Consider the following 16,378-nt stretch of genomic DNA (forward strand, 5'->3'; position numbering starts at 1 on the left):
CCTAGGCCCAATAAAATGAAAAAGCATCGCACGAACATAGGGTTAATCACCTTGCAGGGTCTTGAAAGCAGGCAGTAATTCATTCACTACTGTGACAGATACAGGCAACCCAACATAGCAAACCTGCTAACATGCATCAGGATGTGTTTTAGGAAACCATTAAAAATAGCTCAGCCCTTTACATTAACTTTTAAAATATAAAACAGACTATTAAATGACGACATATTTGGAGCCAACTAAAAACTAATATTAAAAAGCTCATATCTGACTGACAAAAAAGTCTGTTGGCCTTGTAATTGCTCTAAAAGTCTAACAACATAAAACCCCCCACTTTGATGCACAGGTGCCAGTGGGCACGTCTACACGTGTTGCTATGGCAATGTTCTTACTGCGTCGTGATTGAGTAAATCCTTGTGGAAGTACTAAATCATGGCGCAATAGCAGCCTGCACTATGCCATGCACGTAGCACACAGTGATTTTTAAGAGTTACTCCATCATAGTGGTGTGCCATACTGGGGGAGCACATCACTATGGTGAAATGCTGCTGATCACGTGTAGACACCTGCAGGTGGTGACGGAATGTCACATGTCAACACGCCCAGTAACACTTTGGCCCTCTCTTGCGGTTGATTACAATTCCAAAGAAAGCACTACTGAAGTCCTGAGTATCACAATGATCAGCAGAACAAGATTTTGAACACTAGATCCAACCACTTGAGTATCAGTGTACATTGAGGGCAGATTCTTTACAAAAATTGTGTGTAAATGAATCCCCCCTCCTCCTGCCAAATGAGAAAATCTGGTGAAACATTTCTGGCTACGTTACTATGATGATACTTCCTAAGATATTTTAATCCTTTATAAGTACATATGTAAAGTAGACTTTGGGTTACACATACACTTTAAAATTACAGATGGTTCTTAGTCCTCCAGCTAAAAATGATTAGTTTTTTTGTACAAGCAGTATGCACAAAGCTTAAAAAATAAAGTACTGATTCCTCTTAAAGCTTTTTTATTTAATGACCAAATCCATTAATTCAGCAGTGTTACATCGGGGATGAATTGAAGCTGACAAAATATATGATATTCAATGGTATACAAAAACAATCATCTTTACATGATTCAGTTCTGATACTCTATGTGCCACAAACATATAACCCTTCAGCTTGAAAAGGCTGAAGGATGAGGGTGCTTTTATACTAGCATGAATTCTGGCACTGGATAAAGCTGCACACAACCAAGTCATAGGGAGGAAGAGGACTTGTTAATGCCAACAAGCTATGGGGGGATAAGAGTACATAAATTATGTAAGAGTTCACAAAAGAACAATTTAGGCTGAATATCAAGAAAAAAATATCATGCTTATCTCTGTGGAGTTGACCAACAGCCCATGGTGGTCAACTGCAGTTTTCCATAATTTAAAGTGCTTGGAAACCTATGGAATAGCACTAAGAAAATACATAAAATCCCCATTGCTTGACCTTTTAAAATTAGACTTGGCAAATTACTGGAGTTGACTTCAGATAACCCTTCCACTCCATCCATTAAAATATTAAAAGTAAAAAAAAAATCATATTTAAAATACTGAGCTTCTCACCTTTCCACTAGTATAGCCCACAACATTTCTACCAGTCCAGTGAATAGGGTCTCTGAAAGCAGTGGCATTCTTCAAGACAGGCTTCTGGTGTGGTGCTTACCCTGAGCAGTTGCTCTGTTCTTTGCCTGGTTCTGACCTGTCATTTATGAATCACTCTGATTCATGACTTCACTCCATGGTTACTTTCCTTGGTGACACTGCAGTACCACATTGCAACTTAAAGATTGATAAATCAAAGTCAAGTGTAACAAAGAAGTTTAGGGCAGAATTCTTTTTCCTTTTGTTTGCTTAAATGTCACTTACCTGGCCACATGGTGGTGTTTCTGGCAATTGTACATGGTCTATGAGTCTATTACCCCTGCAGTATAGATGTATAAACAGACACACACATACTCAGTAGGCTATGCACTGGCCAGGCAGCTGCACTGAAATAAGTCATGGAAGTGGAGTAAGAACCCACTCAAGTGGGAGACAGGTTCTAGGTCTCCTTTACACTGCAGGAGTTTGAGGTTTCATTTTTGATTTCCCAGCAGTGTTCCATTAGGCTGGCCCCTCTCCAGTCCTTCCCTCAAAGCCTAACCACTGCGCCTTCCATCTGATAGTCATTGGATAAAATAGAGAGCATTAGAAAAGCTTCTGTTCATTGTGAGCAAGACTCTAGGACAGAACATAGGACCCTATCCCTTCCATAGCAGCAGCCATCTCACCAAGTCATACATACATAACTTGTTTACTTCCTTCTGACCCCACAAATTTCCCTGTCTTGGCTGCCAAAGAGGACAGCTTCAAGAAGAGACCTGAAAAGAGGCCTAGATATTGTTTAACATGCAGTATGGTAATTCGAGCACTGAGAGAGGAAGTAAAAGAGAAACTGGTTCAAAACCTCTCTGTATAAAAGGGTGCCTAGAACCATGGTCTCCTGTTTCCTGGGTAAGTTCTCCAACAAGTCAGCTATTGGGGGTGAAACATAGAACAACTGAATTCCCCAATCATGGGCTTTTGACTGGCTATGGTTTCATGACCTGTGCAAGCACCCAGCCAATGCATAGCCTAGTATAAAACTGCCAAAAAGGCCACTTATATTGCTTTTAGATCAGCAGCTATCAATCTTTTCGGACTTAAGACCCCCTCAGCAGACTCGAGGCACCTGTTGGAAAATGCCAGCTCTTAGTTTTCACTCTTTTTGACTACAGAACAAAAACAGAGCAAGTTTTCTGTTGTAAAAAACTCAGAAAAACCATAACAAGTCCGAATGTTTTTAATATTATAGATTCCTATTGGAAAACTCTGGCTTTACGTACCTAACAGTGCTAATATTGCAGGCCACCCCAGGGCTCCCTTAAAAGGATCTCAAGGCACCTTGGTTGAAACCAATGCTTTAGATGTACCAAGGATAATAAGCAGAAGGCTGGTCAGAGTGACTCCCTAGGGGGCCTATACACATGCTTGGGGGTTTGGGGAGGCATTTTAATTAGAGTGGTTCCCAGAGAGCCACTGTAATTAAAACGCTACAGCGTCACATGTATTAAGCCCCCATGTGTTTAAAAATGGTCGCAGAACACTTTAACTAAAGCTCATTTGACGAGCCTTAGTTAAAGTGCCCCAGTGGCTATTTTGAGACCTACAGGGGTTTATACACATGACACTGCAGCAATGCTAGAGAGTTCTAATCGGAGTGCATCGGAGCACATGTATACACACCCTGACTGGTTATTGCATTCAGCCTGAAATAACCCTGACTGAATGTAATAACCCTGACTGGTTGTTGCATTCACTTCTGTGGGCAACAACCTGCTTCTTTCTGCCTCACTTCAGATTAATATGGCTAACTACTGCTGTACAAAGGATAATAGAATTCCACCCTTCATTATTTTACTTGAAAGGGGAAAAATGTAATAAATGTGATAAATATGCTGTCACCAGATAACTCCTAGTCTGTTGAAATCCATTGCTCTAGTACTGGGGAGGACAGAAAGTCTTTGAGGCTGGTTATAATATAGATCAAGGGGAAGAAAAGAGTGCCTACAGGGTAAAGCTGGAGGTAAGCAGACATACAGGATCATGAAAACAATGTTACAGCAATGAGGTTACTGCCCGGGAACACTAGGTAAAAGAATGCAGTGGAAGGGGAATGAAGGGATGAAATATTATGGTTATACACATTTATTTTTTAAACAAAAATTAAATTTGTATGCAAATTACTTTCAGCCCCTAAAGCTCCTGGCAAGAAGCCAATGCACAAAGACTGCATATCACTGAACCTGCTAGCCTGAAAGCTGGAGTCCTCAAAACAAGAACAGCACTGGCAGGGACAAGCAAACTTCTGCGGAGGTCCACCTCTCTCTGTACAAGCCTGAGTGATTACCATCAGTTCACTTTAGCTTAAGCTGTCAGGTTTTATGAAAGAAATGGAACTACTCAGTTGTGCAGCAAGAGTTCACACCAGCCTTAAATTTTCTGCGTGAAACATTCTGAAGAGCTGAGATATCTTTTAGGTACAGAGGTGAACTCTCCAGATTTTCAAAAGCAGTTTTCACCCAAAAGTTCTCTACTTAGTTCCTTCTTTTGGTACTAAAGAAAAAGGAGGACTATGAATAAATGTGAGTTCTCAGAAGTTTCACTTGTCATTTCAAAGTAGGCATTATTTATAATCTGCTCTACTCTTTTACAACCCAGTCTAATTCTCATTAAACTCTATTGGTTTCATGAGACTTGGATGGTATCCTAAAAGTGTACATATATTACAAAGCAGTAGTTTCAAACATTTGCATGGGCTGGTAGCTTAATAAAGATATTGTCATATGCCCCATCTCTCCTCCCACAGATGAATGAAGAGACCAAGTCTCTTTCTACTGGCAATTGACTGGCAGTCCTGTGCTACCTAGAGAAGTTATGTATACAGAAAAGCAGCATTAGCACTTGATATATTTTAGCTTTTTAGCACATATTAGCAGTTGATAGAGTGACAGCGAGTACCATGTGAACAAGTCAGTCTTCTATAGGCCCCCAGCAAGTGTTCCATTGGCCGCTGTAAGCAACAAAAATTGGTTTCTTCAGTCATGGGTTTGGAACAGATGTGTGCAAAACATTTAATCTCTTAGTGGTTTGGTTTCCCTGTCTGCAAAACAAATTATAACTGCCTGACAAAAGCACTGTTATGCCGAATTAGTTAACAGTTAAAAGACCCTTCCCCAAGCTCCCTGGATAAAAGATGCTACATAAATGCAAGGTGGTTTTATCTGCATTTCCCCCAGACAAAATCATTGAACTGTATAAGCTTATGTACAGCTAACTGCATGTGTATAGCTTTAATGTCTGATCACCTAAAGTCAATGGCATAACTCCCATCGGTACCATTAGGAACAGGATTGGGCCCTTAATTATACCTTCAGTTTCTGAATCAGAGGCATGGACAATACTTTTTTGCTTGTCATCTCTCCCAGAAAGAAATTTTAAGCATTTGTTTATAAAAGTAACTGTATGGGGAGTATAATCCAGTTTCTTGTTAATTCCTATAAATATAATGGGATGAGTCACATTAATAGGCATATGAACATTTGTGAAAATAACTACTGCATGAGCTGATAGAGATTATTTTTAATGATAAATTATTTTTTTAAAAGATATGGGTATTTTAATACTAAAACAATTTTTATTTTCTTAAAATCTTTTTTTTCAGTGTAAATTTTACTTTTGTTTTTTGCAATCCTTTTTATTTCTGTTTATTGGCTTTCATTCACTAGTCTCAGTTTCAATTTGGGGGATTTCTTCCCTAGTATTCATTTTAGAAGACCACCTTGGTAACACAGGCATATTTCAATATTTGAAGATGGCTAATTTTGTAAAAATAAAAATATAAGGTATGAGAATAAAAACATGATATAAAATGTGAAAAACAATTCTAAAAAAAATGTTCTTTTATAAATCAAACAAAATTAAATGGTCTGCAAACATTTTAAAATTATCACATTAAAAATTAATTTCTTAACTAGCTCCACTTGGAAATCAATCAACTGTTTGCTATTATGATTTTAAGGGCACTACTCATCAGTAAGGATTTTCTTTAGTATTGATAAGGCCTGTAAGGAGCACAATGAAATGACTAAACTATTTTTTAATATAGTGTCTAGCCTAGGCTTCAAATTTTATATAGTGTCATATAATTATTTCTCAGCCAAATTCTTCACTAGTTGCTCATTATGAAGCTATGGAAGTCCATTCAGGTACTATTAAGACTACTTGTGATTTTCAGTGGTCTATTATAAATCAATCTGCACCAAAAACTGATACGATGAAAATTCCCTTTGGAAATGCAGTCACCCTCAGGAGAAAACGAGAGAGAGACATCTTTGCATCCAGTGAGTGCTCATTCTCTTCCAAGAATTTATTCCCAGTTGTTTTGTGGTTTTCTAAGCTCAATACATTATGATTTTATGCAGTTGCATAGTATAGTGTTCATGACTTTGGTTCTGCGATTTGTTGCCTGTGGACGAGTTGCTGTGCTCACGTAAAAGTATGTAGAAGTCAGTGGAGCTCCATGTCTGTGCAACAAATGGTTGTGCCAGGACCTAAATGAATGTCTTCTAAATGACACTGATGACATTTAGGATTGATATAACTGTCTGAATTTTGTTTAGTCCAATAACAACTGTAAATCAAGGAAATAATATTGTACTTTACATTTTATACATATGGCTCTTTTTATGTTTAATGGACAAGAGTTCTACTATTCTTCAGCATAATTGTAATCCATACATACATTCTAACAGAAGTTTGGACTGAGACTTTTTACCAGTTACATCAATAATTCAGTTCAAACTGTTATTTGAGCAACAGTTGCATCAGGCATATTTAGTATAGTTTTTTCTTCCCTTAACCAGATATTAAAATCTGTACTAGAAAAAATAAAAACGGGGATGAATTGAAGGAGGGATTTCAAATAAGTTGATCCAAAAAAGGCCATTTGTAAAATTAACACAATTTACGTTTCTTCTCTTGAAATCTCGCTTGCTATAAACATTTGACAAAAGGAGATTTCCTACCAAGAGGCTTCAGGGGGCAACTGTTTTTAATGTTATTACAAATTGTTAGTGCTTCAGCATGCATAAAGCACTATAGCTTGATTTCAATGGAACCCAGGCAAAATTTTACTAATATGTAGTTAATGTAGAGAATTTAGATCAGTACCTTAAAGATAAAAAATGGTTACCAGAAAAAAACCTGTACAATCACCTAAAATCTACCAAACTAGCTTTAAGAACAAAAATCAGGATTTCAAAGTTAAGGATCAATGTACAAGAAACTCAAACACTTGAATGCATTACAAATACATATTTAACAACCAAGCATATCATTTTAACCATCTTATTTTAAAATAGCAAGCATATTTGAGTACAAGACAAACCTATTTCAGAACAATTATTTTCATTCATATTTCATCATTTCTATAACCTATTTTTATACCAGAATAATAAACTCAGTATACATAAAATGATTACATATCCAAGTGCCCCTGATGTCTATCTTTCCAATTACCTCATACCTGAGCATTTTCAGGTAGTTAGACATACGAGAACTGAAAACTGCACTCACAATTAATTGCATATACATTAAATGCAAGGAAAAATGCACCTCTAAAATGGAGCCTATGCCTATGGTTTTACCAAAAATAAAAGAATCCTTTTATACTAAAAACTTGAATTACACCTTGCTGTGTAGTGCAAGTAATCCCTTCAAGCTTCTTTTTTGGTTTTTCAGTTTTTGTTACTAGACCTGACAGTGAGTACCTGTAATGCCACTCCCCATGTCTGGGACCTCAACCTCTCTGGGCCTGTTCAGAAAGCTGTCCTCTTCAGTAATGTAGTATTGCCAGCTCTCATGATTTTATAAGGAGTCTTGTGATATTTGGCATTTTTCTTGAAGTCTCAGTGCCTGGAATCAAGAGATTACATAAAGTCTCAGCTTCTAGTTTCTAGTCGTAGAGAAAAGCATGAAAACGTGAAGCATGTGAACACTAAAGACTCAGAAACTAAACAAAAAAGAATAAAATCTGTATTTTAAAAAATTGTTATGTTAACCAATTCATTCTTTTGTGCCTTACCGCCTGATTTTTGAACATTTAAGTTTGGTAATACTGGTCATGACAAATGATACTACAGGATGAAACACTCTCAAATTTTAACATTTTTATATATTTGAACAGAAGTACAAGTAAGTAAGTTAAGCAGCAAAGTGTCACCAGTCAAGGAATGAGGAGTTCGTATAGATTTAAAGAGTTACTTTCCATGTTCATTATTAATTATTGCTGGAAGCAAATGTTATTGCTCATGTGAGTCACCAGGAAACTGTGAGGTGATAGTGAAGTCTTTGTTTAGATGGATTTGTGTCCACTGTTCGATGTATAACAAGTGGTATTTGGCTAATCCAAAAAAATGTGGATTTGCTACTTTCCTCACATCTCTGTGAACCGGGGGACAATAGGAGTCCCCAGGAGCAAGAAATGCTCAAAACGGATGGATTTCCTGCAGATTTTGCTCCATTTTTCTAGAATCCAAGCTTTTGATTTATTTTTAAACGTGTTTCCTAGCACTTCTGGTTACAAAAATCTAGACAATGTCAACCCACACACTGTCCTCTTGTTGAGTCTGTAAACAGAAAGAATGAAACAATAGCAGTGCTAAGTGAGAACTTTCTCCATTCATCTTAATGGACTGTTAATTATGACCACTTAAATGCCTACACTGTTAACCATTTCACTGCTGATTGTAGTACCAGAAACATTTGTCTAATGCACTTGACACATCCAGATGTAGATAGACATAAAATTTAAATCAAAGTTAATTTCAACAAATACTCCAATTAATAAAATAAATATGGATTAAACAGCCAGCTAAAAAGCCCAATCATTTCTAGATTATTTGAATAATTTAGATACTTAAATGCTCCCTTTACACAGTAAAAGTGATGTTTCCAATGCCAGCAGCAAAGTGCAGACATCAGGAATATAGTTGTAAAAGATCCTATACCACACTTCAGGATCATATAGATTTTCTAGTAACCCAGAAGCAGTGACCATCAAAATGTAATTACCTAAATTAATATTGTGCATCTTATGGTAACATATGACATTAAATATTAGAAACATATTAAAATAATCTCAGAAATTCTGCAAAGTTAAGAGGAAAAATACAGTAGATTTTTTGATTAAAAGTTCAAGTAATTTTTTTCCCCAAATTCTTACCAGATTTTAATGATTCCTGTTCATAAGTATTGAGCAGATGCTACTAATGTAATTAATACATGAAAATACATAGGATTTAACCATTTATTTTGAGGGGGTGGGGGCCAGGGAGGAACAAACATAGTAGTCTACAAAGAATTTTGTGGCTCTTGTATTGAGCAATATTTGTACCTACAATCCTAAACAGGAACTATATCTTAATACATCTAAGTACTGTACAAATAATCTTTGAAAACCTTTGAACCCAGTATTTTTTTTTTTTTTGGCACTATGAATAGTAACTTTTGTAGCTAAAACTTTTGTAACTAAACTTTTGTAACTAAAAGTAGCTTTTGCTACTTTTATGGCCTTTAACAACATGGATTCAACATAAGAGATAGGGTCTTAGTTGCTACAAACTATGATACTATGATACTATGAAACTCCCTAAGTTTCCATTAGCTTCCCTTGAAGCTTTGGCCATGAGAAATGCATCCCCTAACATGGTTTTTATATCTCTAATGGTTATATCACAATTATTTGAGTGCTTCCCTTAACTATAGACTGGAGCCAGATTCCACAGCTTCTGGAAACAAGCAGATAAATACAGAGCTTGCCCACATGAGAAAATGTAGTATCCATATTGTACCAACTGCTAGGAAAGGTACAGCTGCGCTAAGGGTAGCAATGGTGTAAGTGCAAGCAAAGAATTTAAAATGTCTGAGCCTATCCCATAAAAATTTTTGCAGCTGCACTGCTGCAATAGGGATATCACCTTTTCTAATACACCTGTATTCTCAGTGTGGCTCTAGCAATCAATGAATCATAATCAATGATACTATTAAACACGGTGATAAAAAGAGATGCCGAGGAAAGCAGCCTTGAGACTAACCGTATCTTACAAACAGATACAAACCCAAACAAACTATTTGCACTTAAGAACATGTTTCAGCTTCCTTTAGGTTTAAACTTTTTAAAGTAAATTTATACCAATATTAAAAAAGTAGTTTTTAAATGAGCAGTCAGGATCATGTGGTCAGTATGTAATGTAAGCAAGAACAACAGTATGTGGGCCAGTGCATTGGGTCTAACACCACTCTTGAGACCCCCCTGATAGTTACCATAGAGATAGTAGGAGTCACAAAGAGCTTCGATCACATTACTGGCTGGGAGGGGGTCAATTTGTATGCGTGAGCCCTGCTGGGATTGAAAGAATGCAGAGGAGGACAGGAAAGATAATAGAGAGAAAAAGAAGTGAAGAGAGAATACAAGAAAAGAAAAGGGAGAAAAGGGGAAGTGCGAGAAAACCAAAGGGAGTTATGGAAAGTAGAAGCAACCGACAGGGAGAGAGACAGGAGGAAATGAAGAGACAGATGAAGGAGAGGGAGGGAGAGAAAATTCATCTTGCCGGAGACAGCACCTCTTGTCAGTCACTGACAGGAAATGCTGCCTCCAGAAGAGCTAATTCACAGGCAGTGAGAACAGGCAGGAACAGCAGGGGATGCCTGAATCACCTGACCTAAGCCAGAAAAAAACTGTAAAAAATATTACTGAAAAGCAGACAGGGAAGGGAGAGACGAGAAGGGAAAGGTGTTGTTTGGTTTGGGATGCAGAGCACTGAAATGGAGAGCACCCTTTGTATAGCATGAAAATTGAACGTTGCATTTACTAGGCCAGGGCCATGGGAGCAAAAGGGTTTCACTCTTTCTGGAAAAATCAGCAAAAGGCTCAGGATTTGACAGGTTTTGCCTCTGACTATTTTGAATCTATATTATAGCTAGAAGTGGGGTTTATGCTCCATCTGAGCCTGCCTACTGATTCAGATCCCAGTAGATGCCTAAACATCACCCAGGCTCTTGCTTTTGTTTGTGCTCCCCCTTACTTATTATCCATTCATAAATATTATTACTCATATACTACCAAAATGTAGGAAATGTGTTTTAGAAGTATGGCAGGAATTTCCTGATCCAAGTGGTTACACTCTAAGGATCTACTACCCATTGTAGCAGACCCTGAAGACTGACACTCTTAGTGACACCTAAGGACAGGCTTATAATTTCAGAAATCTAGCATGACATTGCAAATGACCTCTCTTTCAGTATGGATTATTAACTACATGGCTAAATCCTGCTTGCCTTTCATGAATAGTCCCAGGTAAGTCTAGGTGAAAGACAGGTCTTACACCTCCTAAATATATATGCAACAAAGCATGGTAAATAATTTTGATGGCAGCTTTGTCTATTCTGTAGCTTCCAGTGGTGCTCTGGATGTTCTGGAGTTCCCCAGTGCAGACATGGCTTCCTGTGCTAACTTCACTACTATATTTCAGTAGTCTGCTCTCTGCCCATTTGTGAGCCTCCCTTTTACATGCCCAGGAATGGCATGAGGCTTGGAGAGAGGGAAAAATACATCTAGTTTTTACAGTCACCCTGTAGGTGATCTGAAAGGAGAATTTTGTAATAACAGAACCAATGTTTATTGAGTTCTTTTCAAATACACCTCTCCTTCCCATGCAGATGTAATACTTCACTGTTCTCCTCACTTCCACACCTCCTATTTTAGTTTGAGACTGAGATATAGTTCCTCAAATTCTCTTACAGAAAGGCGGACTGAAAGAAGTTAAATGTAAAGTGCTGATCAGCATGATTTTGGAAGGGCAAATATTATTCATATGTGCCAATAGTCTTCTAGCTTGCCACACCATCATATGTTCAGTAAATGCCATATATTTTATAGAAAAACTATTCTTGAACAGATTTAAGAAGCATATTTTTAGCTGTGAGCCAGGCTGCTATAGTTAACGAAGGCCAGATTTGTCTTTCATATGCTTCCATCATTTTAGAAGTCTCTAGAAATATTGTAAATTATTTTTCTATAGGTATAAATGTCATGATTTTAAGGTCAGATAGCTTACAAACTACCAACACTATGAAAAAAACATTCCAACATAAATTAAACTGAAAACAGATTTAATTCTGGAATAAATGTCTGCATAGCAAATTATGCTGGTATTACGATAGCAGTAATACAATGTATGGTAGCTATCATGCCAGTACATGTACCCTAAATCTTCTACTTATAATCCCAGCTCTCAAAATTCCTTGTACATTAAGATAATTACCTACATTAGGTTATTTGCCTAATTTTTTACCTACAATTTATAATAGAGAAATATTTGGAGAAAAGACAACAGGGATGCCTACAGATATAATAAAGGATTTCACTTTCAAATTCCCGTTTATCTCAATTTATCATTACTACACATATATTAGACTCTCCATGAATAACACCAGTAATTTCTGTCCAGCTATAGTCTGGCCCTGAACTATCTCATCTGAAAGTACTGAAGTTGTTCAGCACTTCATGAACATCTACTAGCCAGACAACTCTTCATTTCCATATATTTTTCAAATGTTTCCAGTATATTTCTAAATGGAAGTGAACAGGCCCAAGTAGTTCTTTCAGCACTGTCTTTAACTAGCAATTAAAAAAATGTCCAGCATATAATTGTATAATTCCTTTAAATCTTGAAAATTGGGCTATTGATTATGTAATGACACATCATTACTGGAATTATTTATATCATTTTTCCACACAAGATTCCTAATTACTGTCATTTTAATCAACATATCTCAGATTTGCAATGGCCATCAGTAGTAAAAGACGACACTAAGCCTTATAATTAAAAAAATAAAGTATTTAGTGTAGATTTATAAGAGAATTTTGCTTTTAAAACTTTGAACAAAATTAGATAATGGAACAAGTTCCTAAGTGGAAATTGAGGCATTCCTGATAGAGGAATGTAACCACAGGCTATACACATTTGTTTCTAAGTCTATGGGGCCAACCTCCATGGGAAGACTCAAACAAACTGAAGGAAAGTAAAAGGCATAATAATAATAATAATCTTTCTTTAAAGCTTAGGGCTTGCCAAAACCAGCACACATTGCTGAATACCAAATTCTAGAGCCAGGTGAACACAACAACAAAAAATTCTGCAAATACTGGCTTAAATATGAAACTGAATTTTATCCAACTTACTTTATATCTCTTATCAATTATTTTTATTTAACATTTGGATTGTCTAAGTGCCTATAGGGAGCAACCAGCCATGTTAGGCCCCACTGTTAGGCACTGTATTTACTTTTTACTATCACTCATGTTTACTGGAAAAAATTATTACAGAAACAGCATATTTTTAAATAATTACAGAGAACATTTGTGGGAAGTTCATTTTGGAGTTGTAAACTTGAGTAGTTACACCTGGGTCTCAGAATATGTCAAGTTCATCCAGTCAGAAACAATTTTGTAAAAAACATGCATCCCATTCAGATTAGCCAACACAGCCTAAATTCTGAATAGTAACTATGTATTTGCATTTAATTATTCTCAAGCAAGGGGTGGATCAAGAAATGTTCAATGAAAAACTTTGTATTTGCAACAAATATATTTGACAAAATTATAATGCGTTTGCAGATGATCTGCAAATGGAAAAAGTGGCTAAGAAATGGTCTTCAAAGAATTTTTTAACAAATATAGCGATACCAATTTACAAACATATTTATAGCGATACAACAGTATCCACACAAAGGAATGGAACTGATTTAACCACACAGGTTTCTAAAAAAGATATCTTTTTATTGGCGTGCAAAATACTGTTTGTATAGCAGCTTTCAGTTTATTGAATGAGTTAGTTGTTACCAAATAGACACAGCTCTGCTAAATACCTAATAGATGGTTCCTTATTCCTTGAATCCAGAATGGAAAAGACCCAGAAAGAAAGCAAAATGACCAAGATTCCATGTCCATAAGAGGATAAAATATACTGTCACTAGAGATCATTAGAGCTTCTCATCTCTGTGAGTTGACAAATTCTTCCTTGCCAGTGTGAAGTGTCTGTGGATGGAAGAACTTGGCTTTTAGGGGGGTTGTTGTTTTGGGTTTTTTTAAATCAAAGCTTATGATGATGGTGAAGAATCACAGAACATAACAGAGGGAAAAAACTTGACTGTCTCAGATAATACCACTATTAGGAAATACCATAATAGGAAAAACACATTTGTTAACCAAATGCTTTATTGTTCGATAAATATTATTCTTGTTTCACCACTTTTATTTCTTTCAGGCAACATTTAATCTTACAGTAGGCAGGAAAAATATTTTTAACCTGACTGCTTTGATCACTGCATTTCTGTTCTTTATATTTGACAAACAAAATATAAGAATAACTCCTTCACCCTTCCCTGTACTCTACTTCCTCCCTGGAATCCTAAATACTTCTCTCACATAAATGGGATTCTCATAAACATTCAAATGCAGCAGCTTAGACTTCCTACAAATGCGACCATGGCTTTTCCCTCTGGGCCCTACAGCAATCCCACAACTCCCAACCTAATTCATTTGAATTGAGCAGTTCGTGTTTTCTAGATGACAGTGCAACAATTTGTTTGCCTTGACAAAGCACTGAAAAATGCCCTTTCAGACATCCTACACCAAGAAGCCAGTTTCTGCTTTTCCAGGTTAACTATTCTAGCCCATGTGTTTGCTCTCTTAGAAACACAAGTTTTCAATTTTTGCATCTAATGGAGTGTTTGCTTGTCACTTGCTTTTTATCAATTTTGCTCTCTGTATTTTCCAAAAATATTTTTCTCCTGAGATTTCTGCATGCTTAGATTTTATAAATTACTAGTAGACTACTTGATTTTACACAGCCTATTACCCAAAGGATCTCAAAACGCTGTAAAATATTCATGGAATCTCACAACACACTTGTGAAATAGCTGATAAATGTCTTTATTTCCATTATACAGCTAGAGAAAACAAAGCATACAGAGGTTAAAGGCAATCTGTTTTTACAAATCTAGTGCCTAAAATAAGACAAGTAAAGCCCTAATTAGATGCCTAAATAAGCCCACTGATTTTCCACGATGAGTATCCAGAAGCTGTGAGTTTTTGAGAATCCTTTGAAAAATTACAAAGTTGAGTTTAGAAGTTTACTTTAGGCATTTAAATTTGAAAATTCTGGCCCACACAGCTTGCCCAACAATGCAGGAGCAGTCAGTAACAGAAAAGAATCCAGCAGGTCTGACTCTCAGTCCTAGCCTCTAATCTGCAGAAAAGATTCTTTGGCCATCCAGCACTCCTTTCTGTTCCCTTTAGCATTTTACTACATTGTTTCTGCCAACCCTATCCAGAGAGGGAGTAGGTCCAAGGTAAGTAAACAGTAACTAGCAAAATGAACATGAAAAAAATCGCATGGAACTTGGCCCTCTGTGATTTAACTACCGGCATGTTATCTGTTCCCCTTGCTTCCTGCCTCTCCCCAGTTTGCATAGTTTTAATCATTTATTTTTAAAAATATGAAAAGGTTTGAATCTACAGTCAGGATTAATAGCCTTCAAATTCTTAGTTAAAAAAGAAGTCTATAGGAAAAACAAAAGAAAATCTGAAACCATTACATTGGTTTTTTGTTCATTTTTACTGTTTAAAAAACTATTTAATACCTATTTTCCAATTCTGATAGAGACAGTGAACAAATTCTGGGAATTATTTTCTGGTTGAGTGAGAAGATTTTTATGATGAAATGCTAAACCTTTTAATGTAACTGTGTGGGTCATATTACAAAGGCACAAATGGACCATCCTTGTCCCATCTAACTTTCGATGAAAAAAATGCAAGTCTGCCCTTTGGCTTTAGATAGTAATACTGAGAGTAACGTTATGCCTTTATAATAAAAGTAAAAATAATCTTAACAAATGTATTCTTGGTGAACATGTAGGATGGCTTGCTCATGCTGAATGTGTCTTAACAGTGTGTTCATGATGCTGCCTGTGACTTGTATTGAGAGAAACAAATAAATATAAATCAGGAGGGGGAAAAAAGCACCCTCACTTATAGAGGTAGTAAATTTCCAGTCCATGATATTGGTGTTAGGATTATTTATTACCATTGTACACAGATGAAAGGCTGTGGCTTTGTGCTCTCATCGCCGCGTGCCAGCTGAATTCTGCGAGAGGGCTGGTGCTAGAGAAGGAAGGCTACAGTAATGTTAACTATGCCGCTTCCCTCCAACATCCATTTTGTTCCAAAGAAACACTTGCCAGAGATTAAAATATTCAAGATGGCTGTTTTCTGCACCCTTTCAGGGAGATCTATAGTTTTTTCAATTTTTTCCCCCCTCCTCTGCTGCCTTAAACCTATTGATATTTTATTCCGCGGCTAATCTGCCTCCCAAGTCATTACGTCCTGGCCAGACTTCAAAGGGGCTCCTGAGAAGACCGGGCTGGCTTGGAGGAGGCAGGACAGGATCGCAGCGCCGGGCTGGGATCGCGCCCGGGGCCACTTGGCACACGCACGGCCCCGCTCACGGGCTCGCAGGACCGCGCGGCTCCGTGGGTTTCGCATCCCTGCCGCCGCCCGGGCCCGCGCGTCTTTGTGGGCTGCCTGACAGGCCCGGGGCCCCCGCGGCAAAGCGCCGCGCGTGGAGGTGGAGGTGGAGGTGGAGCGGGCGCGGGCGCCGGGGCTCGGCCCCTGCAGGCTGCGCCCGAGCGCTGCGGGGGGC

This window comes from Alligator sinensis, unplaced genomic scaffold, assembly GCF_000455745.1.
Source record: "Alligator sinensis unplaced genomic scaffold, ASM45574v1 scaffold221_1, whole genome shotgun sequence".
Taxonomy (NCBI): domain Eukaryota; kingdom Metazoa; phylum Chordata; order Crocodylia; family Alligatoridae; genus Alligator; species Alligator sinensis.